Raw genomic sequence first — 25,755 nt, 5'->3', positions numbered from 1 at the left:
CATGGCCACCTTCATATTTCTTTGGAGTTAGCTTCTTGTTGGCTGGAGAGAAGCAGATGGTAGGAAAACCTCTAACTTCATATGGTGAAGGCACATCATTGGCTGTGGCATCCATCTTGGCTATGATAATATCTGGGTCTTTTTTGAGCTTCTCTCCCAGTTCTTTATACTTAGGCTCCAGATTCTTACAGTGACCACACCAAGGAGCATAAAATTCAATCAGCACATCTTTATTTTCATCCTTCACTAGTTCATCAAAATTCTTTGCTACCACTACCTTTGCGGGCCCATCAGTGCTCTCTGGGATAGGCTCAGACTTCAGGTATCTCTTCAGGTTGCCATCAAAGTAATCCTGCAGGAATATCTCAAGAGGCTTGCCATCACGCGACAACTCCTCCTGCATGACAAACTTCTCTCCTTTTGCAGTTCTGATAGCAACAACAGCAATCTCTCCAGTAGCGCTTTCCAAGCCAAAATCAGAAAGTTCATGGCTCAAGATTTTGCAGCTAGCTACAGCAAAGTTGAGTTTCTTCCCAGCATCCAGGAATTTCTTTGCCACCATCATCACTCTGTTTCTCCAGTGGTTGGAACATTTAGCATTCTTTTCATAGTCCACGTCATAGGAAGCTGTAAGTCAGTCCTTACCCTGTATCAACTCTTTATTGTCTTCTGTCATGTGAGGGCAGATACCAAAAATATTTTCCTGAATAAATTTTTTTAATCTTTCCACTGGTCCTTTTCTGTTCTATATATGCCACAGTCTTGTCCTCAAACTTGTTCATCAGATGTGAAGGACAAAACAAGGTGATACCTTCTCCATCATCATCATACTTGTTCACCAGAGACTCAACGTTGGTGTGTGCAAATCGGTAGTTATCTCTCAAGTTGCTGGCTGCTTTTTGAAACTCAGAGTGAGCTTCACCGAATAAATCTTTGAAAAAACCCACTACAGAAGCATCTTTATCACTAAGGAACTTTTCACATTCTTCCTCAGTCCTGAGAGGAACTGAAGCTGGTCCAGCCTGCTTCTTCAGGTGGCTGACAATTCTATCAGCAGTCCTAGGCCCATCATAGCACCTGAAACAGAATGTAAAGCTTTTCAAGAATAGTGCTTAAATAAATAATGATTTAAAATTAAAATAATTCTCCTCTAATACTGTCAGTCCTTTTTTCATTTTACAGACCGCCGCATTTACTTTGTTACACTCAGGATAAAATACATCCTGTGGGCATGTAAAATGCAAAAAGAAAAATGCATGCATGAGCTATTTTCATTAATGATGGTGTTTTAAACATGTCTATATAGTCTTCATAATTATTTTAATTACCATATAATATTTTGCTGATTGATTTTATTATCTATTCCTGTAATCTTGGACGTTTATGCTTTTTTTTTCAGTCTTTTGGAATCATAGATAGCTATTCTGTGCATAGGTTTTTGTTTCTGTTGAATTATGCCATTAGGAGAAATTCTGGCGTCTAAAATTTGGATCAGAGTATATCCATCTTTATTATTCTTAATATATTGCCTTCCAAAAAGAATGTATCAATTGAAATGATCATTATAAATAAGTGAAAACAACAGATTCCTTAAACTTTAACCAGCAGTGGGTACCATTTTTAAAATTTATTAGCTACTTAAATAGGTGGTTAAAGGTATCTCCAGGCTCCATCAGGATGGTCTTTTCCCCTGTTTTTCTTTATAACTGATATTTCTCTATGTAATGTTTGTGTTAATGTCATGGCTTATTCGATTTTTGGGTTTTGAGGTTTTCCTTCTGAATTTGAATGAACTCTTCATATATTACAAATGTTCATTTACCTGACATTTTCAGTACAAATATTTTTCTGAATCCGTTGTTTTTATAGGACAAAATTTAACTTACAACACTTTCACTTACAGAGGCTTTCAGTTTCTGTATATTCAGTAGTGGCAACACATCCCTCTGTGTTTCCTCAGTGGTTTCTTGTATTGTGTAAGGTGTAGCTCTTAACACTTTGGTTTTCTAAATTGTCCTATTTTATCTTAATGCAATTTGTTAAATAAGCCTTCTTTGTCCCTCTATTTGGGAAAACTGACTTAGCTTTCCACATATGTCTTGGGTTTATTTCTAATGTTTCCACCTTTTCCTGTTGGTGTGCCTTTCTGTGTTTATGTGAATACCACAGTTTTAGGTTCTAATACTTTTGTATAAGTTTAATGTCTGATATGGCTAGATTTCTTTCTCTTTTCTCCTGCTTGGATTGTCTATCAGAGTTTTGCCTTTTCTCATATTTTTCATGCAAATTTTGTTGCAATTTAAAAAATCATATTGCCATTTTAAAAATTTATTTATTTTATTTATTTTTGGCTGCATTGGGTCTTCGTTGCAGCGAGCGAGGGCTACTGTTCGTTGTGGTGCGTGAGCTTCTCATTGCGGTGGCTTCTCTTGTTGCGGAGCACAGGCTCTAGGCGCACGGGCTTCAGTAGTTGTGGCACACAGGCTTCAGTAGCTGTGGCTCTCAGGCTGTAGGGCACAGGCACAGTAGTTGTGCTGCACGGGCTTAGTTGCTCCGCGGCATGTGGGATCTTCCCCGCCCATTTTTATAGGACAAAATTTAACTTACAACACTTTCACTTACAGAGGCTTTCAGTTTCTGTATATTCAGTAGTGGCAACACATCCCTCTGTGTTTCCTCAGTGGTTTCTTGTATTGTGTAAGGTGTAGCTCTTAACACTTTGGTTTTCTAAATTGTCCTATTTTATCTTAATGCAATTTGTTAAATAAGCCTTCTTTGTCCCTCTATTTGGGAAAACTGACTTAGCTTTCCACATATGTCTTGGGTTTATTTCTAATGTTTCCACCTTTTCCTGTTGGTGTGCCTTTCTGTGTTTATGTGAATACCACAGTTTTAGGTTCTAATACTTTTGTATAAGTTTAATGTCTGATATGGCTAGATTTCTTTCTCTTTTCTCCTGCTTGGATTGTCTATCAGAGTTTTGCCTTTTCTCATATTTTTCATGCAAATTTTGTTGCAATTTAAAAAATCATATTGCCATTTTAAAAATTTATTTATTTTATTTATTTTTGGCTGCATTGGGTCTTCGTTGCAGCGAGCGAGGGCTACTGTTCGTTGTGGTGCGTGAGCTTCTCATTGCGGTGGCTTCTCTTGTTGCGGAGCACAGGCTCTAGGCGCACGGACTTCAGTAGTTGTGGCACACAGGCTTCAGTAGCTGTGGCTCTCAGGCTCTAGGGCACAGGCACAGTAGTTGTGCTGCACGGGCTTAGTTGCTCCGCGGCATGTGGGATCTTCCCAGCCCAGGGCTCGAACCCGTGTCCCCTGAATTGTCAGGGGGATTCTTAACCACTGCGCCACCAGGGAAGCCCCGTGTTGCCATTTTGATTGAAATTGGGCTAAGTCTGTAAATATCCTTGGAGTGAACATATAGATTTATGATTTCCAGTCTCACTGAGGCAAAAACTATGCCTGCCTATTTATTTTAATTTTTTGAAAACTTCTAATAAGGGTTTGTAGGTTCCTGTAAAAGACTTTTGCTCTTACTTTGTACAGCATAAACCTTAGTGTTTTAGATTGCTTTTAACAAAATAATAATGGCTAACTATTACTAAGCACGTAATATGCACCAGACACTATGCTAAGCACTTTGTATATATTATCTCATGAAATACCTCTGTAAGGTAGCTACTGTTATCAGCATAATGCCTGTGAGGAAGCCGAGGTTTATGCTGGTCACCTAATTTGTCCATGGCCACATGGCTGTTAAATGGTAGAGCTATGATTTGCACCCAGGACTGTCTGACTTCAAAGGCCTTGTTCTTAACCACCATCCTATACTTGGTAAACTGGAATTATGAGCTAATAAGATAATGACATTTAGCCAGAATAAAAGCAAAATTCTTATTTCAAGTGGATAAGAAGAGAAAGGTCAGCGTCTGTTCAGAATATGAAAGAGTTCAGACCTTCTATGGAGTATCAACTACTAAAGCGGCATGATTGCACTAAACAAAGTAATAAAACCCAGTTCTTTGTTAATGGATATATGACGTCAGCTTATGGAAGGGGATAGTACCAGTGGATCAGTATCTAGAATGCTGTGTTCTCAGCCCCCTGTTTTGAGAGTGGTCTTTATAACTGGGAGTTTCAGCAGGGGATGATAACGTGGTAGATAAAGAGGAATTATGTAGAATAAATGGTTGAAGGATGGGAACTTTCAGCTTGGTTAAGAGAAGACATCTGAAGAGTTGTTTAGAGCGGAAAGGAATAGACATGTGGTGAACAAAGGTTTCAAGGAAACATATTTTTTTTTTTTTTTGTGGTGCGCGGGCCTCCCTCTGCTGCGGCCTCTCCCGTTGCGGAGCACAGGCTCCGGAAGCGCAGGCTCAGCGGCCATGGCTCACAGGCCCAGCCGCTCCGCGGCATGTGGGATCCTCCCAGACCGGGGCGCGAACCCGGTTCCCCTGCATCGGCAGGCGGACGCGCAACCACTGCGCCACCAGGGAAGCCTCAAGGAAACATATTTTGACTCCAGTAAATTCTTATAGAATTAGCCTGTCCAACAGGGAAACTGGCTTCCTTGCAATTTAGTGAGTGCCTCATTCATTGAATTATTTGAGCAGAGACCAAAGGTTACAGAAAAGTGATTCCTAAATTGCAAAAGAAGTTGATGTAGATTAATGGTTTTTAAAGTGCAAGTCCAACAACTGTAGAATCAGCCGAAACCACAGTTGTTAGAAATGCAAATTAGAGGACCCCACCCCAGACTAACGAATCAGAAACTAAGATGAGGCAGCAGTCTGTGTTTTAACTAGCCATCCAGGTGGTCCCTGATGCATGCTAAAATATGACAACTACTAACCTAGATAAAGTCTAATGTTTCTTAAAACTCTGAAGTTTAACTCTTCTTACTATTTGTCATGCAGTACACTTTTGTATCAGTCAATGTGATACTAATCGTGTACTACATCTAAGGGAAGTTCATTGTTGAAATAACAAAGGGACCTCGTTATAAAGTGGTTTCATCCAATAGATGGCTTCATCATGTCAACCGTGAAACAGTGTTGCAGCTAAACTTCAAGGTGTCCCAGTAAATGGTTGGAGGTCTCTAATCCGTGCACAGCAAGCTGTATCCGCTAGTAAAGGCATGGCATACCCTCATTACATGTGTATTTTTTTTCCAAGCATAGATATGTAAATGCAAATTATCATTACTAGTTTCATGCTTTTGTTTTCATCATCAGACTGAATTGAATTCCTCTGGAGGTGGTTTGGAGTAGATGGGAAGAGCTATATTTCTTATAGCTGGGAAACAGTAGATGTTGAATTCCCTTTGCCACTTATCCATCTGTTTCTTCCACCGTGCTGTGAATTCCTTTCACACTGGGAGCATATCTCATCCATCTCTGTATTTTCCATGGTGATTAGTGCAATGCCTGTGAAACGTTAGTGCTCAGTCATTGCTTATTAAATATAATGTATTTAAGGTAATAAGTTCTCCAAGTGTCAAAATATGTTTTTCATACAAAATCTAAGTATTGTGATTAAATAAAACAGAGAAGACTAGACCCCAAGGCTGCCCAAACCAAATACAACCACTATTTACATTTTGTAATTTGGACAAATTTACATTTATACAGATTACATTTGTAATGACTCTCGATCTTTTCTCCCGTTTTCTAAAGCTTCATTTTACATGGTTATAATCATACTTTGCGTTCTGCTTTTTTCCCTTTTTCATTGTAGGTTGGGGCATCAGATTACATGATACACTCGCATGTGCAGAGAGAATACAGAGTTTTAAATTTCTGGAGCTAACTTGATCTTTCTCATCAACCTAGTAGGCAATTGGAAAAGTTGGCAATTAATGATAGCTTAGCCTTTTCCAGCTAAACAGTCTGTATCTGTGAAATAGTAAGTTCAATTGAGTTTATTGCAGAAAAATGCTCAGTGTTGCAGATTTCTGTCCCTCGTCTTCTTTACAAGATGGCATCTGGGTGGGGATTTTAGGGGGTGGGGTGGAGTGGGTAGGTTAGTGGCTTATGTGAGACCGTGGTGATGAGGGAAGAGGTCTCAGGTGTTTCCATTTATTCCAGTGCCTGGTTTCTGCTGGTTCACTGGCCTTCTCAGAAACCCCACATTCACTCTCCTGAGCCAGTTGAGACATTGGGGCCCCCAGAAGGGATGCACATGCAGTATTCGGAGGGAGTCAGAACTGTTTTAAGGTCATCTATCTAGCCATATTCATCAGTCAGTTTTACACCGTCTCTCCTGCATTACTTGGGGTGCCGTCCTTAGTTGAGGTGAGATTCTTTCAAATGGAGAAAAGGCAACAGATACTTTCAACTTTCTTTATCAACTTATGGAAGAGTCTCCCCACCCTTAAAATACCTGCCTCAGAGAAGTCAAGACACATGAGCTTCCCTCCTTCTTCCCCAAATTCTTCTCCCTTCTTGTTTGGACTCTCCCCTGTGTCAGCACAGATAGAACAGTTCTTTCCTCTTCCTGTCTGGTTAGAACTACCATACCATACTATTTTGTGTTTTTTGTACACTTAAAAAAATGAAACCAAACCAAACAGAGAACACTTTGGTAAGGCCAAACTCTTGATATGAAGGAAAGGGAACTTTAAAATTTAGAAACCCTTGCTGTCGCTCCACAAACCTGGCTTTCAGATTGTCATTGTTCTTAGGAAAGTCTGTTGTGAGACTTAAGGCTGACCCATGATGCCATGATGTATGAGGCAGTCCCATTCTCTGCTTCCCTGAGGCACCAACCTCATTGCTCAGCTGCAGCCTAACATGATTTTAGGGGGAAATAAAATATGTCCATTAAAAATTTATAAGTATTATGTATATTAAAATGATGTCCAAACACCCCTGTATGCTCTGGTGTTATGTAATGAGCACTGTGGTTGGAGATGTATGTACTTGATTTAATCCTTGGGTTTAATTTATTTAATCCTTTATTCTCATTTTACAAATAGATACATTGAGGCTCAAAAATAAACCTTGCCCTAGGTTTCACAGAGAGGGCATTCTTTCAACCCCATTGTGCACAATAGTTAACCAAATGCATACACCACTGTTTATTTAACCATTCCTCCATATTTAGACATTTAAGTTGCCACAGGTTGTTTTAAAGGCAGATTTGCACCTCCTAGTACAAGGATCTGGAGTTTAGAATTCAAAGGCTACTTCAAACCAGATGGGGAAAACATATAGATTAAAAGAAAACTAAAATATGTATCAACAACCAATTGCAATGTAATAACCTTAGGTGAATCCTGATACAAACACAATGTAACGACAACAAATAGAATCAATTGTAGAGGATTGGGTGGAGGTGGGGAGGATAGAGGGAACGAAATTGGCCGTAATTTGATCATTGTTGAAGCTAGGTGATGGGTACTTGGGGGTTTGTTTTCCCGTTCTTTTGTATATGTTTGAAACTTTTCATAAAGAAACGTTTTTTAAAATGGAATAGGATTCCCTACGCTTTCTGAGTTTTGAGCAAGGAAGAGTTCATTTTCTAATAGTATTAAGCAAATATGCATTTGTATGATTTTGGTTCCAGTCTCCAATCCCCCTACCCCCTACCCTCAACCACATTCCTCTTACATACTATGTATCACTTGACAAATTTCTCTTGGGTGAGCCATGTCAGATGAAACTTCTTCTTTATTGTGGGGTAAAAAGAGGTCATCAATGCTCTTGAGTGGTGTGTGTGTGTGTGTGTGTGTGTGTGTGTGTGTGTGTGTGTGTGGAGGGCACACAGTCAATGCAGCTGGTGAGCACAACAGTTCTCTGAAATAGTCCCTGCCAGAGCCTCGTTATCCCACTCTATGCTGCAGTGTTATCATGTGTCTGAGAAAGTGTTTCCTCTGCCAGGCAGGAAGGAAATTTGAAAATAAGTGCCAGCTTCAAATGCCCGGAGGGCAATACACTGACATCTCCTTTTCTGGTTGGTGAAGCCAGGATGTGCTGCAGAGTGTCTCATTAACACCAGGGACTTGGCCAGGCAGGGTGCCCCAGTTTGAGCATGCATGCTATCCGGGCACAGTTTTTATTCGATCTATGAAATGTACTAACGTCACGTTGCATTAGACCCCCAAAGTGTACTTACTTTCTGTAGAAATGTTTACACTGTTTCCTCCCCTCACCCCTCCCTTTGCTGCTGAGCCAGGTATCTGGCAATTCCAGCCCCACTGACTTGAGAGGAGGTAACATTTAATTCATCTCTCTTCCCCTCTCGATATTATTCAGAATTGTCATTCACATAATCTTTAATATTTGTTAAATGGAAGAAGGAGGAAAGGGCGCAAAGGTAACATACATGGGAGAGAAAGTGAGGGACAGTAAAGAATGTAAGATACTTTTCATTGCAGAATATGAATGAACAAGTACATTATCACCTTGAGATTCTGGTGGGATTATGAAATGGAGACAAAATACTAAAAAATAGATTAAAGATGTGAATTTTTCTATAAAGAACACAATGAAATTTAATGTGTAGGGGGGAAAAAATCCCTTGAATTTTATAGCTTCTTTTCATACCCAGTACAAACTAATTCCAGGATTCAAGTGTGAAAGATGGTGGCCTTTGGTTATGTCACCTTCTTTAACATCTCTACAAAATTCAAAATGTAGAGGAAAATGTCATTAAACCAGGAAAATGTCATTAAAAAGATTCCCATTACAGTCAAAGACAAATCTCATCATCAATCTCCCAGTGTGTACCAGTGACTTTTTCATATCTTTTTCTCCCAAAACCGTATCATTGACCTTGACAGTTTTATGCAAGTTAACAATTCAGTAAGGAGCACATTGATTCCTGTAGAGGAGAGCCCAAGGGGCAAGTTATAGGTGGTGAATGTGGTGGAGATTAAAAGGTATTAATAAAGTGAATTTTCTAATCTTATTCTTTGAAGAACAGCCATTATCAGGAAATGCTTCAGAGTTTTGAACTGAAAGCAAATGGAAGAGAAGGAAACATGAAATGTGCAGATTCTTTCTTATCTGTATACACCATTTTTACCAGTCTTAGGCAGGCTCTAACATTTGTACCAGCACTAAGCTGGGTAATTCACACACTTAATTAAACCTTTAGAAGCATGTACGTAGGTACATTTTATTCTCCCCACTTTGCAGTGAGGAAACAATTTAGAGAAGCTTGGCAAATTAGCTACAGTCGTAACAACTAAGAAGTCACAAGGCTAAGCTTCTAATGCAGCTCTGTCTGAATGTAATACCTGTTTCCTTTCTACTGTACTTCACTGACTCTGTTACTGCAAAGGAGATAGTGCTAAAGTAGTTTGTGGTTTTAGAAGAATGTTCCAAAATGTCAGTTCTTTTTACTTATGGTTGACGCTTATGTCTTACACGCCTTACTCCAGGCATTAGGGAGTTGTAAAAGTTTCCATATTGCAATAATTATAACTGCAAATTTGTATGTTGTAGGGTGAGGTGCCATGGAACAGAAAAAGTTCATAAATTATAGTCTGTCACTAACTATTTGTGTGGCCTTGAGCAAATGTCTAAATTCTCTGAGCCCAAATCATTGCTGCCAAATATAAGATAATTTATTAGGTTAAGTCTAAATTATCTTTTTCTTCTGTGGTTCTCTTTTCCTGGTTGATGCACTGTAAGTTCCAGTAAATCAGAATTGAGATTTTTACTGTCACTCTTTGCAGATGACATGACACTGTACATAGAAAATCCAAAAGAAGCCACCAGAAAACTACTAGAGCTAATCAATGAATTTGGTAAAGTCACAGGATACAAAATTAATGTACAGAAATCTCTTGCATTCCTATACACTAACAATAGAAGATCAGAAAGAGAAATTTGGGAAACAATCCCATTCACCATTGCAATAAAAATAATAAAATACCTAGGAATAAACCTACCTAAGGAGGTAAAAGACCTATACTCAGAAAACTGTAAGACACTGATGAAAGAAATCAAAGAAGACACAAACAAATGGAGAGATATACCATGTTCTTGAATTGGAAGAATCAATATTGTCAAAATGACTATACTACTGACTGTAGTATACTACTGCTATACTATCTGTAGCACTCTACAGATTCAGTGTGGTGCTGGGAAAACTGGACAGCTACATGTAAAAGAATGAAATTAGAACACTCCATGACTCCATACACAAAAATATACTCAAAATGGATTAAAGGGCTTCCCTGGTGGCACAGTGGTTAAGAATCCCCCTGCCAATGCAGGGCACCCGAGTTCGAGCCCTGGTCCAGGAAGATCCCACATGCTGCAGAGCAACAAACGCCACAGCTACTGAGCCTGTGCTCTAGAGCCTGCCAACCACAACTACTGAAGCCCACATGCCCAGAGCCCGTGCTCTGCAACAAGAGAAGCCACCACAAAGAGAGGCCCATGCACTGCAACGAAGACTAGCCCCTGCTCGCCGTAACTAGAGAAAACCCACACACAGCAATGAAGACCCAATGCAGCCAAAAATAAATAAATAAATAAATAAAATTTATTTTAAAAAAAATAGATTAAAGACTTAAATGTAAGACCGGACACTATAAAATTCTTAGAGGAAAACATGGAAAAACACTCTTTGACGTAAATCACAGCAAGATCTTTTTTGACCCACCTACGAGAGTAATGGAAATAAAAACAAAAATAAACAAATGGGACCTAATTAAACTTACAAGATTTTGCATAGCAAAGGAAACCATAAACAAGAAAAGACAACACTTAGAATGGGAGAGAAGACATACAGATGGCCAAGAGGCACCTGAAAAGCTGCTCAACATCACTAATTATTGGAGAAATGCAAATCAAAAGTATAATAAGTTATCACCTCACACCGGTTAGAATGGGCATCATCAGAAAATCTGCAAACAATAAATGCTGGAGAGGGTGTGGAGAAAAGGGAACCCTCTTGCACTGTTGGTAGGAATGTAAGTTGATACAGCCACTATGGAGAACAGTATGGAGGTTCTGTAAAAAACTAAAAATAGAACTACCATATGACCCAGCAATCCCACTACTGGGCATATACCCAGAGAAAACCATAATTCAAAAAGACAGCTGCACCCCAATGTTCCTTGCAGCATCAATAGCCAGGTCATGGAAGCAACCTAAATGTCCATCTACAGATGAATGGATAAAGAAGATGTGGTAAATAAATACAATGGAATATTACTCAACCATAAAAAGGAACAAAATTGGGTCATTTGTTGAGACGTGGATGGATCTAGAGACTGTCATACAGAGTGAAGTAAGTCAGAAAGAGAAAAACAAATATCGTATATTAACGCATGTATGTGGAATCTAGAAAAATGGTACAGGTGAACCGGTTTGCAAGGCAGAAATAGAGACACAGATGTAGAGAACAAATGTGTGGACACCAAGGGGGGAAGGGGGGATGGGATGAATTGGGAGATTGGGATTAACATATATACAGTAATGTATAAAATGGAGAACTAATGAGAACCTGCTGTACAGCACAGGGAGCTCCACCTTGCTGTAAGGTAGAAACTAACACAACATTGTAAAACAGCTATACCCCAATTAAAAAAAAAGATGGGAGAGAGAAACGACTGAGATGAATGTCTTTACTGAAATACCAATAAGTTTGTCAAACTTTAAAAAAAAAAAAAGAATTGAGATTTTTAAAAATATGAATGCTCATTTGGGTTGGATTTTAAAAATCTTCTTAAAGTGACCTTCCATTTTAGCCAATTTCTCTTACTCTCTCTGTCTCACACACACACACACACACACATGCACTGCATACATGTACACACACACACCCAGCACACCCTGTACAATTAGCATTATTATTTATACTCAAAGAAGGGCAGTTCAGAGTTGGTTTCAGACACAAGGCACACAGATAAGGAGGAATTCCAGGCAGTTTAGTTATTCAGCACAACTTGAGCATTAACACAACAACCCATCTGTCCATCCCAGTCTATCACCCCTTGTGAACTCATGGAAGGTTTTTGATCTGGACCCAAGTCTAGAATTCTGGCTGCTTTGCTATGAGTCTATGTTGGCCTCACCTACCTCCAAGCTCTCAGAAACCAGACTGTGACGTGCAGTATGAAGAAATAGATTTAGATTCAGACACAGCAGGTCTTGGATAGTCTTTTGAGAGGATATTTTTTCAGCTGTCCACAGTGGTAACTTTTTGGTATTTCACTGTATATAGACTTTGGGTTCTAAGGAGGAAATGTTAACCAGCAATGCTGTGACATGATTCCACCTAGTGAGGAAATGAGATTCTTAGCTTGACGAAATCTTCCTGCCACAGATACTGTCAGTATGTGACTGTCTTTCCTGCCAAACTGATAACTTCTCAAGAGCCCACTATGTACTGTAGGCATCCCTTTATTGCTATAGCACCCTACTCAGTGCCTGATACATAGTGGCAGTACATCAAGTAAACAGCAGCATGTATTTTGTGGTGGGGTAAAAAAAAAAACAACAACATGAATTTTGGAGCCAGGCATCCCTGTGTTCAAAGTTCTGGCTCTGCTAATTAACCTGTGTGTTTTAGGAAATGTTGGTTAGATTCTCTGAGCCTCAGTTTTCTTTATCAGTACAGTGGGATGAATAAAACTTCTTGGGATGTTGTTTAAGGTTTAGAGACAGTATAGGCAAAGCAGCTATTGAATTGTGGGCACTCACTGGGCAGTAGCCAACAGCAGCAATATTGGAGGTAGGCAGGACTAAATAAATGTTAGAACAATAGAATTATTATCAAGAGCTGGGTTATAAACCACTGTGTCATAGTAGAGAAAGAAACTGCCATGAACCTATCAGGAAGAAAGAATTTTTTTCATTTAAAATACAAAGAAAAGTGTTTTAACAATTAAGAGTGGTCTGTCTTATGAGGTGATAAGATGCCTGCCCAAAAAAAAGGAAAGAAAAAGAAGACTTCAAGCAGTCTTTAAACCAGTAAAAGGTGGAAAGGAAGTTACACTGGGCTATTACTGGGAGACTTCCAATTCAGCAGTTTCTCAATTTCTGATATCCGGGCTCATTGTCAGTTGTGAAGCCTTCCCAGTCAAACAGAAGCCATAATGTTCAAGGCAGATTATTATTATTATTTTTGTGTGTGTGTGTGTGCGGTGCATGTGGGATCTTCCCGGACCGGGGCACGAACCCGTGTCCCCTGCATCGACAGGCGGACTCTCAACCACTGCGCCACCAGGGAAGCCCCAAGGCAGATTATTAGTAGTTTGCCTTTGCTGCACTAGCATAAATTCTTTGGAGAGGAATTGAAAAGACCACAACTAACTTTTAATGAAGCAATCTGTTTTGCTAACATCAACCAAAAAAATAACAGGAAAGAAGGCACAATGTAGTTTGTAAGGAAGGGGAGTGATAATCATTCAACATTTGATTTACACTGTAAATGCAAGGAATGGAGCAAAGTGGTTTTGAAAAATCTCCCAGGACAAAAATAAAGTCGCTCACCTTATCTCATGCTGATGAGCGCATGGGCTCTGGCTTGGCATATGTTTTCATAAACTTCCCATTTTCGGGGAGTGTGGCAAATGTGTAAAGAGGAACACATCTGCGACCCCGTGGAGCTGATGTTTTAGCAGAAGGCACAAGGTTGTGGGTCAGAGGGGGGCATTTCCTGGGAAAAAGACAGCAGAAATACACCTCCTCATGGGCCCCAGCACCAGATGAGCGGAACACTGGCATTTGTGTCTATGAGGGACCAAAATTTTCAATAGGAGACTATTGAAAGACTAAATTGTTGTGTCTGATCAAATGACATCAGGATTTGAGATTTGCTGTGACCGAGTTAGCCCTCACTCACTCAAAGAGTAAACGCCATGAAGTCACAGATATTCTCATCCCTTCCTCTTCTGCGGTGAAGAGCTGGTCCACCCAGATGTGAGGCTGTTTACGCACAGGGCCCTAAAGACTTAAATGTACCCAATGGATTTGTAAGGGATCCCACTTTTATTATGTCCTACTCATACTTTTTACACAGACGCACACGCACACACGCGCACACACACGCGCGCACACACACGCGCACACACACACCTCCTATGCTTCAAGCTAGCCTAGAAGGCATTTCCTCTGGTAAACTTTCCTTTACTTCCCCTGCCCCTCCCCACCTTTAATTGTGCCTCTATTATTAGTTAGAATGTGTATGCAGTAATGTGTTTTTTCTTGCATTTTGCCTAAATGAAAATCTGAGGGTGTCTTTACATTTAAATGTTTTATGTAGAGCTTCAAAAACTTTTAAAATTACGTAGTCAAATTTATTGATTTGTTGTTGTTCGCCTCATTTCTTGAAATTAAGGGCACAGCCTCATCCCTTTGAGAAACATTTATAGACAATTATACTTCATGAGTGTCCAGTCGGCACAGCCCCACCGGCAGGCAGCTCGCACTCGGTTTCTAATTCTGCGAAGGGGCGGAACACTTGTTAATATATAGAAGTCCTCTTCCCTTTGCCTGCTAAAAGGATTCTGGCTGTGCCCTAAACTCTTTCTCCTGCCTTGCCTTCTTTCAATGCCAGTCTCCTTTTTTGGGATGTCGTGGCACAGAATCAAGAAGAATAGTGGTACAGGAAAGGGAAATTCAGAAAGTTCATTCAGAAGAGATTTAAAGGAAAATGCTGGGAAGCAAGCCACCATGGTGTCTCAGAGAAGCAAATACAGAAAACAAATGGGAACTTTAATATATTGCTGTGGTTTGTGAATATCCTTCACAGTGTTTGAAAAATACAAGTTAAAAAAATCTGTGTTTTTTGAAAATAGATTTTGTTTGTTGGAGTGTTTTTCTGTGACCTCAGCAGGGTTCTGTACTACTACGTGTATTATGATTTTATAAGCAGTGCTTTTAAACTTATGAATATGAGCATGTGCACATCTCTACAATTTTCTACAATATATGTTCCCAATACCTCATATTCTTGGTTTCCCACATCCCTCTCTTTTTCTCATTAGAGGCCCCTTCTGGTCTCATAGTGGTTTCCTTTTCCCCTGCTACTTAATGAACAGTTACTTAAATGAACCGTGATAAATGTCTGTCCTGGCATGGTCTCAAGTTAAATTCATTATAAATGTTGGGTTGCTTAGGCTAAAATGCCTCTTATCATCTCAGAAAATGAAATTGCAGGCTCATTTTCCAGAAGTAGCTAAGGAAAGCTTGCACTCATCAATCCTCTCACAATTAGGGTGGAGCAGCATGGTGGTTAAGAGCTCAGCTCTGAAGCTCCTCCCCGTTCAGCCCTAGTCCAGCTACTACTGTCTCTTTTTAATCTTGGGAAAGTTACTTGACCTTGTCATGCCTCAGTTTCTTCACTTAAAAGGAGAATATTTGTAATTCTAACCTCATGAGGTTGTGGTAACACTGTAAATGAGTTCGTTCATGTAAAGAACTCAGAGTACAAAAAAGAAAGTAGAAGTTGTCCTGGTTACCAAAGGGGAAAGGGGGGGGGTGGAGGGATAAATTAGGAGGATGGGATTAGCATACATACACTACTATATATAAAATAGATAACCAACAAGGACTTACTGTTTAGCACAGGGAACTCTACTCAATATTTTGTAATAACCTATAAGGGAAGAGAATCTGAAAAAGAATATATATATGTCCATATATATATATGTGTGTATGAGTGTGTGTCTGAATCACTTTGCTGTATACCTGAAACTAACACAACATTGTAAATCAACTATTCTTCAATAAAAAGTAAAATTTTAAAAAGAAGCTGTTCTGCAAATATTGCATGAAAAGTTGGTAGACTTGAAGGTGACCCTATTTGGTGATTCATATTTGAGTTCCTGGGTTCTGATATATCCATTCACTCATTCAGTGGTGATTCATTGAGCCCCTGCCATGACAGTTATGACATTGTGCCAGCAATCATGGCACAAAGATGAATAAGACACAGTTGTTGACCCCAAAGAGTCCCCAGACTACAGAAGGAAAGAGCATATAACAAACAAAATGTAGCAAGAAAGTGCAAGAATTTTTTTTAAGCCTATAAGGTACAAAGCTCATGCAAAACAAGGACCAGTTAATATTGTCCTGGAACTCTAGGAAGACTTCCTAAATGAGATGAAAGATTAGTTGAGTTGCTGAAGGGTGAACAGGCCCCCATGAGGCAAATGATTGGAAGAAATCAATTGCAGGCAAAGTAAATAGCGTACACAGTTATCAAATAGCAAGCAGTTTAGTCTCACTGGAATATAAAGTTTGAGTCAAGAAATGGAAAGAGATGGAGCTAGACCAGTGGGCAGGAGCCATGAAGACCTGTCAGCCCTGTTAAGATAGATCTAAGTCAGAGAAGGCTGCTCTTTATTACACATCTAGTGTTTATGTAAGTAGGGCCCCAACTCAAAGTTGCCTCCATACCCTGAGCAGACTGCAGTCATGACCAGGCAGTTATTTAGTTATATCCATACTCATCATTTTCCTGCATTAGCACCATTTGAATGGAGTGCTTGAGTTTGGAACCTTGGAAATAGGAATTTTTCTAGAATAAGCAGAGCATCAGTATGAACAAATTACACACAGGTATATTAAGATGTGTGCAGAGGCCCTGACATAAATATTTGCAATAAGCATTACACCTTTCCCATTTAAACACCAATTCCTCATTTGTAGAGATTAGTACTTTTCTAACTTCTGGATCCAAGTTTTCATTAGAACCTCTTGTCCAGACTAAGCTAGTCATCATCTCCTCTTTCTAGAAATATTCTGGTTTCTCACCCTTCTCCTGAATTTTTTTAAACTAAGTTTCTAAGGAGCCTTTCCCTTAACTTGTCTTCCATCTTACACATGTGCCAATTTGCGTTTTTCCATTCATGCTATTTCAGTACAGTGCTGAAAGGGAACCACTTCCCTCCATCTAATTAAGTACTTAGGAGGCATCTTGGTTTAGGTTAGGTTGCACCAATCTTTGGGCTAACGTATTCTCACTTCACTTGTCTTTCTTCATAGCTTTCCCAAAGCAGCACTGTTTCTTTGGACACTTTTCTAATGAAAACCATTTTTTTGCCAAAGGATTATTACCTTCATCAATTACAAACTCTGCCCCCAGCCATAGGTCTACTAGAGCTAGATTGATAACTTCAATCTTTGTGGTTTTCCTGACAACCACAGTTTGGCGAACCAGGAGCCCCTATAAAGAATCTGGCTACCAAGCTAAAGCTACTTCTACCCGGGATGTCACGTGTCCAGCCTGTTCTAATGGCTCCCCTTCTTTCCCATGACCTGGGACACTTCTGTATCCTTTTGCTTTCGTAAAAAGGAATAACTAATTAGTTAATTGCTGGGAAGAAGATTGTCTGCCTCAGAACAGCATGTCATTTCTACATGGTCTTTGTCTGTTTTCCCTTTCAAAAACTTCCCTTTTTGCCTACAAAACAGGATAGTCTTGTTTAGTATGAGATGCTTTGGCTTCTCTTATAATTGCTTCCTCCCCAATAGAAAATCCCTTTGGGGCTCATTTAAATTCTTTAACTCTTTCCTGACATTCAGCAGAGAGGTTTCCTAAGAATCAAAGCACTTTACTAAATAAGTAAACTATATTCCTATCTTTGGCATTGTTCCAACAATAATTTTCAAAATTGAAGGACAGATATTGAATGACCAGATTGGATCAAATACCTGATGTGTCAATATTAGTATTGTATATACACGTGTTATGTAGTTTTGCTGTTTCCATTCCATTTAAATAATAAGGAATTCAGCAAGAGGATATATAGAAGCCAATAATGATAAGCTTTTATATTCATATAGACCCTCCTAACTCTTTAACACATACATTTTCAATATACATAATACCCCTACTGTGGTGTCAGCTCTGTACATTGGAAAGATTGATGTCACTTCAATTTTTATGTCCTAACACAGTCTTAGAATTTTACTGATAATGTTGCCCCTGAAATACATGTAATTATTCAGGGGAAAGTCAATAAGATATGTAAAGTAAATGCTTCAACTGAAAACAGACCTGTATAACATTCATTAATTATGTGAATGGGTAATGTATAATAGCATGTGTGGTTAATTATCAAATTATGTTGAATTTAACAGAAATTCTACTAGTTCATAGTTGCTAACACTGGATTCTATAATATACTGTAGCATACCAGAAACACTATGACAGTTGTCAGAGGAAGTCCTATTAACTGTGAAAGGCCTTCATAAATGAGACACTGCCCTTGAAATTATTGAATTGTTTTGAGAAAGGCATTTATAGCCACAGTGAGAAAACAGGTTCTGAATTCAAAGTAATATTTAAAATACGCCCTATAAGAAAATTTATGGCTTTATCCACTTTGCCTAGACAAGTCCCTCTGAAGCATAAATCATAAAACAGAGAAAAAAACACATATCAGCTGAGTAGCAGAGTGGTGACAAGAACTAGGAAAATAAAAGCAACTTCAGGGCTTCCCTGGTGGCGCAGTGGTTGAGAGTCCGCCTGCCGATGCAGGAGACACGGGTTCGTGCCCCGGTCCGGGAAGATCCCCCATGCCGCGGAGCGGCTGGGCCCGTGAGCCATGGCCGCTGAGCCTGCGCATCCGGAGCCTGTGCTCCGCAACGGGAGAGGCCACAACAGTGAGAGGCCCGCGTGCCACAAAAAAAAAAAAAAAAAAAAAAGCAACTTCAGGCTGTTATACCCAAAGACCCCGAGGATTGAATTTCCCGGAGGGCAGGTGCTGTAAGTTAATATATAATTGTTGCTTCTTGAGAAAATATTTGAATATCCAAACAGGCACTGGAGTTGCATGGATGTAGTTAGGTCTGTGGTTTGCAATATCTGTGGAATGGGAAGGGACTCCAGGGCTCACAGCTAGCCACAGTCACCCTGCACCCTTAATCTGCAGCTCATCCACCTGAAACGGTAGTTTGGCTCTGCTTTTAAAGACTGGAGCCAAAACAAGTCAGAGGGGGAAAAAAATGAGTTCTGAAGAAGAGAAGATAGCAATTATTAGCTTCAATATTGTTTTTGAACTCATATGAGAAAAATGTCAGGTCACTGGCTATCCTCCCTGAGAACTTGTTCCAGGAGATAAATCCTTGGTCTCCAAGCCAAGGAGATGGGTTGAATTCTCTGTTTGTTCTATGGCCAAGAGATACTATCATTGTTTTCTAGGCTGATTCGCAAGGCCCTATCCTTCGAGTATGACACATAAGGACACTTGAGTTCATTGTGAGTTGCTAAAATTCTAGGCTTCTGGAATACAAAGTAAGACCAGGCTGAGCTTTGCTAACAAGGATCTCTGGAAAACCTCCAACGAACTGCCTGGAATATATACATTTCAGAAAATTGACAGAAAATGCTCCCTAGCAAGAGAGCTAAATGGAATGGGCTGCTGGGGAAACATTCTAAGTAGGAACAGGATCCCAAAGCAGAATTTCCAAAGGAAAGAAAATGAATAATCAGCCTTCTTCTCCCTTTCACAGCTGCCCCTATCCCTATTCAACAACCGGCAAAGGAGCTGTGTTGTTACAAATGCACACCGGGGAGTGGAGTAGCAGCTGGTGTGCAGGCAGCTGAACGGCCCTGGCAAGCCCTGGCCCCAGGAAACAAACACCTCCCAGGTTGAAGGTAGAGCAACAGGGGAAATGAAGCGGATTCACTTAGGAAGAGGCTGCTAAACTATGGGGAGGGCCCAAGACCTCCAGAGCAAATGAAACCTCGCCAAGGATCTCGTAGAAGGAAGACCTTCAGACATTCATAAAAATGAACTGCTCCTTTTTAGAGAAACTGATATTTAAAGTTGTGTTTACAAGAATAGAATCCATAAGTGCCCAGGGGCAAGTGATGCACCGAGTGGGGCGGGGGTGGGGAGAGGGAGGGGAGTGTGAAATCATCATGTGCTAAACAAACGTCCTTCAAGGAGACTAAACACACGACTTGGGCCAAATTCACACCAAGCTCTAACTAACTGAACTCAGAAAAGTCTTCTGCCCTCTTCCTAATAGATTTAGCAGATGATCCTGGTTATTTCTTAACACTTCTTAATATTTTCACAGATGAAACAAGCTCATTCAGAACGGTATTAATCCTAGGTGGAATAGAAACACTTGAAAATTTTTCAGGTCATTGTTGGGATTTTGCCAACATGAAAGGAATTCATTCTCAAAATTTAAAAAACTAGGAGAAAAAAAAATCAGTCCATGATTGTTACTGAATCGGGTCCGGCTGCTCGCCGCTCAAAAAATCAATACGAGAGAGAGAGAGAGAGAGAGAGAGAGAGAGACAAATGTTGGTAGAAGAGAAAGGTGCCTTTAATCAGAATGCTGGCAATTTGGGGAGATGGTAGACTCAGTGTCCCACCAAAAACCAGTTCCGAAGAGTCTGCTGGGCCATGAAAGTTTTAAAGGGAAGAAGGGAAGTAATCTCAGTTAATCATTGAGATGGGGGGGTGTCAGACTTGTCACCCTCCCCCCACTGTGGGCAGGCTCATCCACTCATTGTGATCGTCCTCTAGATGTCATCATGTTCATACAGTTTGGCCACACAGTTTTTTCGTGAGATTACTGAAGGGGAAGCTAGGGAAGAGATCTGGTCATCTGTTAATTACTTATTCTTCATTTCTACTTCTTTGATCTATGGAGGAAAACGACAGGTTAGGCAAGGTATTGTATGATTACAAGATCTGAAAGGCGTGCTTGGGCTGGAGATAAGTAGAGCATGTGGGTGCTCAGTTTAACAGTTACATCATAGCTTTGCTAAAGTGACAAGAAAAGGGGCTTCCTGCTGAGGGCAGTTTCCTGCAAAGGGCTGCTTACATGATGAAATTACTGAATTGATATCTTGATGTATTTACTTTCTGGGAGCCTTTTAAAATTATAACATGGCAACTTACACCCCTACTGCTATACTTCTGCCTACCATTAACAGAAGCATGGCAGAGCAGTGAGCCAGTGCAGATGGGCAAGAGCCTTGGATGACTCCTAATACAAGATCCTTCTCCTAAAATTGCCAGTGTCTCCAAAACTCTGCAATGAGCATTTTGTTTAAAGAATGAATAAATAGCTATTTAGTGTCACACACTGGGCTGGGCCCAGTGGACATGTACAAAGGGAGTGAAGACACATCTATCTTCACATACACAACTGAGGTCACATAAGTAACTAAAGGGATTAAGGAAGCAAATGCCGAAGGGGACAGGCTTTGTGTTATCGGTTGCAGTAGTCCTGGCTTCTGTTGATGCCATGTTTTCAAGCACATTGCTCATCTCATTGGAGAGCTGCAGGAATTTCATTTGGACAGATAATCAGAGAAAAGATGAGGATAGCAAGAGTGCTTTCTCCTGAAACGTTCAGGCTCAAATCTCTTTCTTACACAAGAGAAGATGAAGCTTGGTGAAAGACTTCATTTTAAAATTGTACCCTTTTTTTGCCGCACACTGTTACCCTCACGTCACTGGCACTGAAGACTAGATGACTTAACCAAAGTAGAACGTTCAGATGGCACAGTGTCTGTTCGTCATGACGTTGTAGGAGCGTGTTTCTGGCAGGATCTCCCTATGTCAATGTATATTCAGTAGTGAGTTACAGGTTCTTTTCCCCAGATTCAAGGTCTGTCACCCACTAGTTCTGTGGCCTTGGGTGGGCTGCTTGACCACTCTGGGTCTCGGCATCTTCACCTGTAAAAGAGGTTAAGAAACTCCATTCTGCCTGCCTTGGTGAGCTACTTTAAGACCCAGTGAGGACTTCCCTGGTGGTGCAGTGGTTAAGAATCTGCCTGCCAATGCAGGGGACACAGGTTCAATCCCTGGTCCGGGAAGATCCCACATGCTGCGGAGCAACTAAGCTCGTGCACCACAACTACTGAGCCTGCGCTCTAGAGCCCGCGTGCCACAGCTACTGAGCTCATGTGCCACAACTACTGAAGCCCGTGCGCCTAGAGCCCGCGCTCTACAAGGGAAGCCACCGCGATGAGAAGCCCGCGCACCACAATGAAGAGTAGCCCCCGCTCGCCACAACTAGAGAAAGCCTGTACGCAGCAACGAAGACCCAACGCAGCCAAAAATAAATAAAATAAATAAATGTATTAAAGAAAAAAAAGACCCAATGAGAGTGCCTGAAGGCACTGAGAGATGGAAGATATTTCTGTGACCTGCCCCTGAGTTATAACGGGATCCACACACACAGAGTCGAGTGCCTAGAATCATGAGGTGTGAGCACTTAGTTATGTGAATCACATTTAATTGTCAACAGGGTAGCAGCTTCCTCTTCTTCCCTGGCGGGTCAGCATTCCTGCCATCCTGGAGGCTGAAGTGGGGCTGGGCAGAGAGTGAGGGAAGTGTGTGGACTTTTGTAATAGAAATAAAGCAACAAATGCCTCCTCAGAGAAGCAAGAGGAAACAGCCTGCACCTGGCCCTGGGTTTTATCGTGTTGTTGATGTTGGTTTTTCCCCTCCAAAATTGGATTAGGCCCTGTGTGGAATTGTGAATGCCTGTACACCTACTTCATGACAGAACAGCAGAGCAATCTGTTTTCCAAGGCCAAGAGCTGGTTGGTTTTTTTTTTTTTTTTTTCCCCCCATCATTTTGAGTCAGCAGCCTGCCGGTAACAAAGGTACCCAGCTGTTCTCTGAGTTCTAATTTCCAAACAACTTTTAATAGGTACTGCCCGCCTTCCGGCTGTGGGCTGCCGCAATAACACACCAGATTGCAGGTATTTTAAGGAGGGTTCTGAGGATTATGGTGAAGTGTGGTTTTGCCCAATAGTTTTAAGAATAGAATCGCTAATATCTCCCTGTAATAATTTGTTTTCCTTTGATAGATGAGTGTGTGTTCTGGACAGTTTACTGCAATGCAGACCTGAAAGGGAACTGGCAGGGTTCTCCCAGATGTACCGCAGCAGCCCTGGACAAGCAGTAATCATAGCTGACGCCCGTGAGCAGGTCATAATTATCTTAACTAATCCCACCCCAACAAGAGCGCTGTGTAGCAGATGTCTCATTGTCCCCATTGTATAGATGAGGAAATGGAGCTTTTGGGAGGTTAAGTAACTAAGGTCACACAGCAAGCACATGGCAGACCCCAGGTTCCAACGCAGGCAATCTGACTCCGTCAAAAGCCATCTACTTCTACTGAAGTGGGTAGAAGCAGAGACTGACTGCTCAGCTCATGCATAACAAAGTAAAACATGGTGGGATGATCCCATTTTCTTTAGTGAGTGTCTCCAAAACCTAACACAAGGCCACCACTGATGTTTTCAATATATCAGAGAAATCACACCTCTATAGGATCTCAGTCTCCAGGAAGAGTTATTGCTTTTTCCATTTTAAAGACTCATTGATTAGCCAAGAAGCTTGAATATGGGGAGAACTTGACCCAACACTATAAAGCTTCATTAAACTAGACTCCATTAATTACTATCATAGAATCAAACATCAGAATCAAAAAAGTATGGAAGTGACTGTATGATTTAAATCCTTGTGTTCAAAAAGAAACCTCTCTCTCTCTCCCCCTCCTCCTCTCTCTCAAGTGCCCTATGGCCCTGGGAAGTTCAGCAGCTTGTCAAAAATGCACAAGTAAATTCAGGATTCAGAATTTCTGCATATCAGGACAGGAGTGTGGGCTGAACGTTAGCTTTGTACTGACTAGAAGGTAATGTTTGCTAAGCAAATTAATCAGGTAAACACACTTGCAATGGAATATTTAAGCTAGTCAAGAGAATAAATTGCTTCCAAGCATGTATTCACATGCAAATGATTGATATACTAATTATAAGTCACTCTTATCTTTTCATTAAAGGCTGCTCCCTGAGGACCTCTGTTAGGTACAACTTGATTAAGTCAACATTCCTGAATATGTGTATCTTAGGAAAACAAACTATCTTAATTCAGATTTTTCATTGGTTCAGATAGACGTCTGGCCCTCCTACCCCCAAACCCAGATTAAATATTTCACCCAGAAATAATTATTGAGTGCATCCTACATGTCAGGCCCCGTGTTAGGCCCTGGAAATCCAAAGGTGGATAAGATATGATTCCTATTTAGAAAGGGTCCATGTAAGTTGAATTTTGTTCTTCTCAAGAGGTCACAACTTTTCCACTCATGAATGCTTAAGACCACATGGGCAGCACTGGGGTGTGGAGAGAGGATTAGAGAACCACCAGATGATACCTAATTTCCTCTGAACAACGTGATTCCAGATTCCTCTGTACTGTGTGGACCAAATAGCTTTGTCAACTGCTATGTGTTAGTATTATTACACATTAAGAAATTGAATTTTAATTCCACCATTGGTATTGCAATGTAACAGAAATTAGAAAGACCCAGTAGAAGGGAGGGCCTGATTTTGAAAGACAACAGTGTCTCTTCTAGTCAATATCTTTGGGGGACTAGGGATCCTGTGACAGAGTTTTCCAACTCACTGAATCCGTAGGCTTTCAGGCACCAAACTTAGTTTTATGGTATCCATTCTGAACTGGAATCTTTTTCAGTGGATGAAGTATACTTGCCTACGCTGTTGAGCAGCATATGTTGGTGACTTCTATCCTTTTGGTTGTTCAGCCCCAGCGTCAATCCTTTCTTCTTCTCCCATGGCCTATCAAGTCTCCCTCGTTATATATTCAGAATCTGACCACTTCTTACCTTCACCTCCACATGCTGGTACAAGCCACGTCATCTTTCATCAGCATTATTCCAGTAGCCTTCTAAAGTTTCTGCCCTTGCCTCCTTAGAATCTCTTGTGATCCTTTGAACTTGCAAGATGTCAAACCCTGCAGTGGTTTTGCACCTACGGCCAGGTCACGTGGCCTACGGAGACCTTCAGGATTTGGCTTATCTCGCTGACTGTCTCCCCCTGCTCCCTCTCTTGTTCTCGCTGCCCCTGCTGTTTCTCAAACAGGCCAGGCATGCCTCCATCGTGGGGCCTTTGCATCTTCTGTTCCTTCTGTCAGAAATAGTCTTCCTCCAGATATCACCCCCTGCCTCACTCCCATCAAGTCTTTGCTCAAAGATTTTTTTTTTTTAAAGCTGTCCATTGAGGGGCTGTTTTTTTAAATAGAAATGTATTTTATTTATTTATTTTTTGGCTGCGTTGGGTCTTCATTGCTGCACGCGGGCTTTCTCTAGTTGCAGCGAGCGGGGGCTACTCTTCACTGAAGCGCACAGGCTTCTCATCGCGGTGGCTTCTCTTGTTGCAGAGCATGGGCTCTAGAGCGCAGGCTCAGTAGTTGTGGTGCACGGGCCTAGTTGCTCTGTGGCATCTTCCCGGAGCAGGGCTCGAACCTGTGTCGCCTGCATTGGCAGGCGGATTCTTAACCACTGTGCCACCAGGGAAGCCCCAGGGAAGCCCCTTAAAGATCCTTTCACATGAGGCTCTCCTTAGCCTCCCATTTACAACTGCTGCCTCGCCACCTGGGACTCCCTTTCCTCATTCCCTGATTTTTTCCATGGTACTTTTCACCGACAGACTATCTATGCATCTTAATTATTTTGATTTCTCCACACTCACGCAACGTAATGTAAGCAAAACAAGGACAGGGATTTTTCTCTTTTGTTCACTGCAGTATTCCCAGCCACTAGAAGAGTGCCTAGCCCATAGTAGGGATTTATTAGCTACCTATGTAAGTGATTAACCTATGAATGAGGGATCACTACCAACCCTTAGTTGAGACGCTACTTGCACCTCAAGATATATATCAGAGTCTCTGCAGGTGCGAAGGAAGCATGTATAGTGTGCAAACAAAGGAATGCTGAGGTCCACTGCTTTGATTTGTTTCCACATTTGTAAAAGAAGGACATGGATTTATAATGTTTT

The 25,755-nt window shown here is 40.9% G+C and overlaps 1 pseudogene; it reads right to left on the bottom strand.

Annotated features, from left to right (window-relative positions):
- On the bottom strand, nucleotides 1–24,873 carry LOC102981312 (protein disulfide-isomerase A3-like; annotated as a pseudogene).
- Between the last annotated feature and the right edge of the window lie 882 nt (nucleotides 24,874–25,755).

Source organism: Physeter macrocephalus, chromosome 9 (genome assembly GCF_002837175.3).
Source record: "Physeter macrocephalus isolate SW-GA chromosome 9, ASM283717v5, whole genome shotgun sequence".
Taxonomy (NCBI): Eukaryota; Metazoa; Chordata; class Mammalia; order Artiodactyla; family Physeteridae; genus Physeter; species Physeter macrocephalus.
Note: the sequence above shows the minus strand (reverse complement) of the source record. Positions and strands in the feature narration are given on the sequence as shown.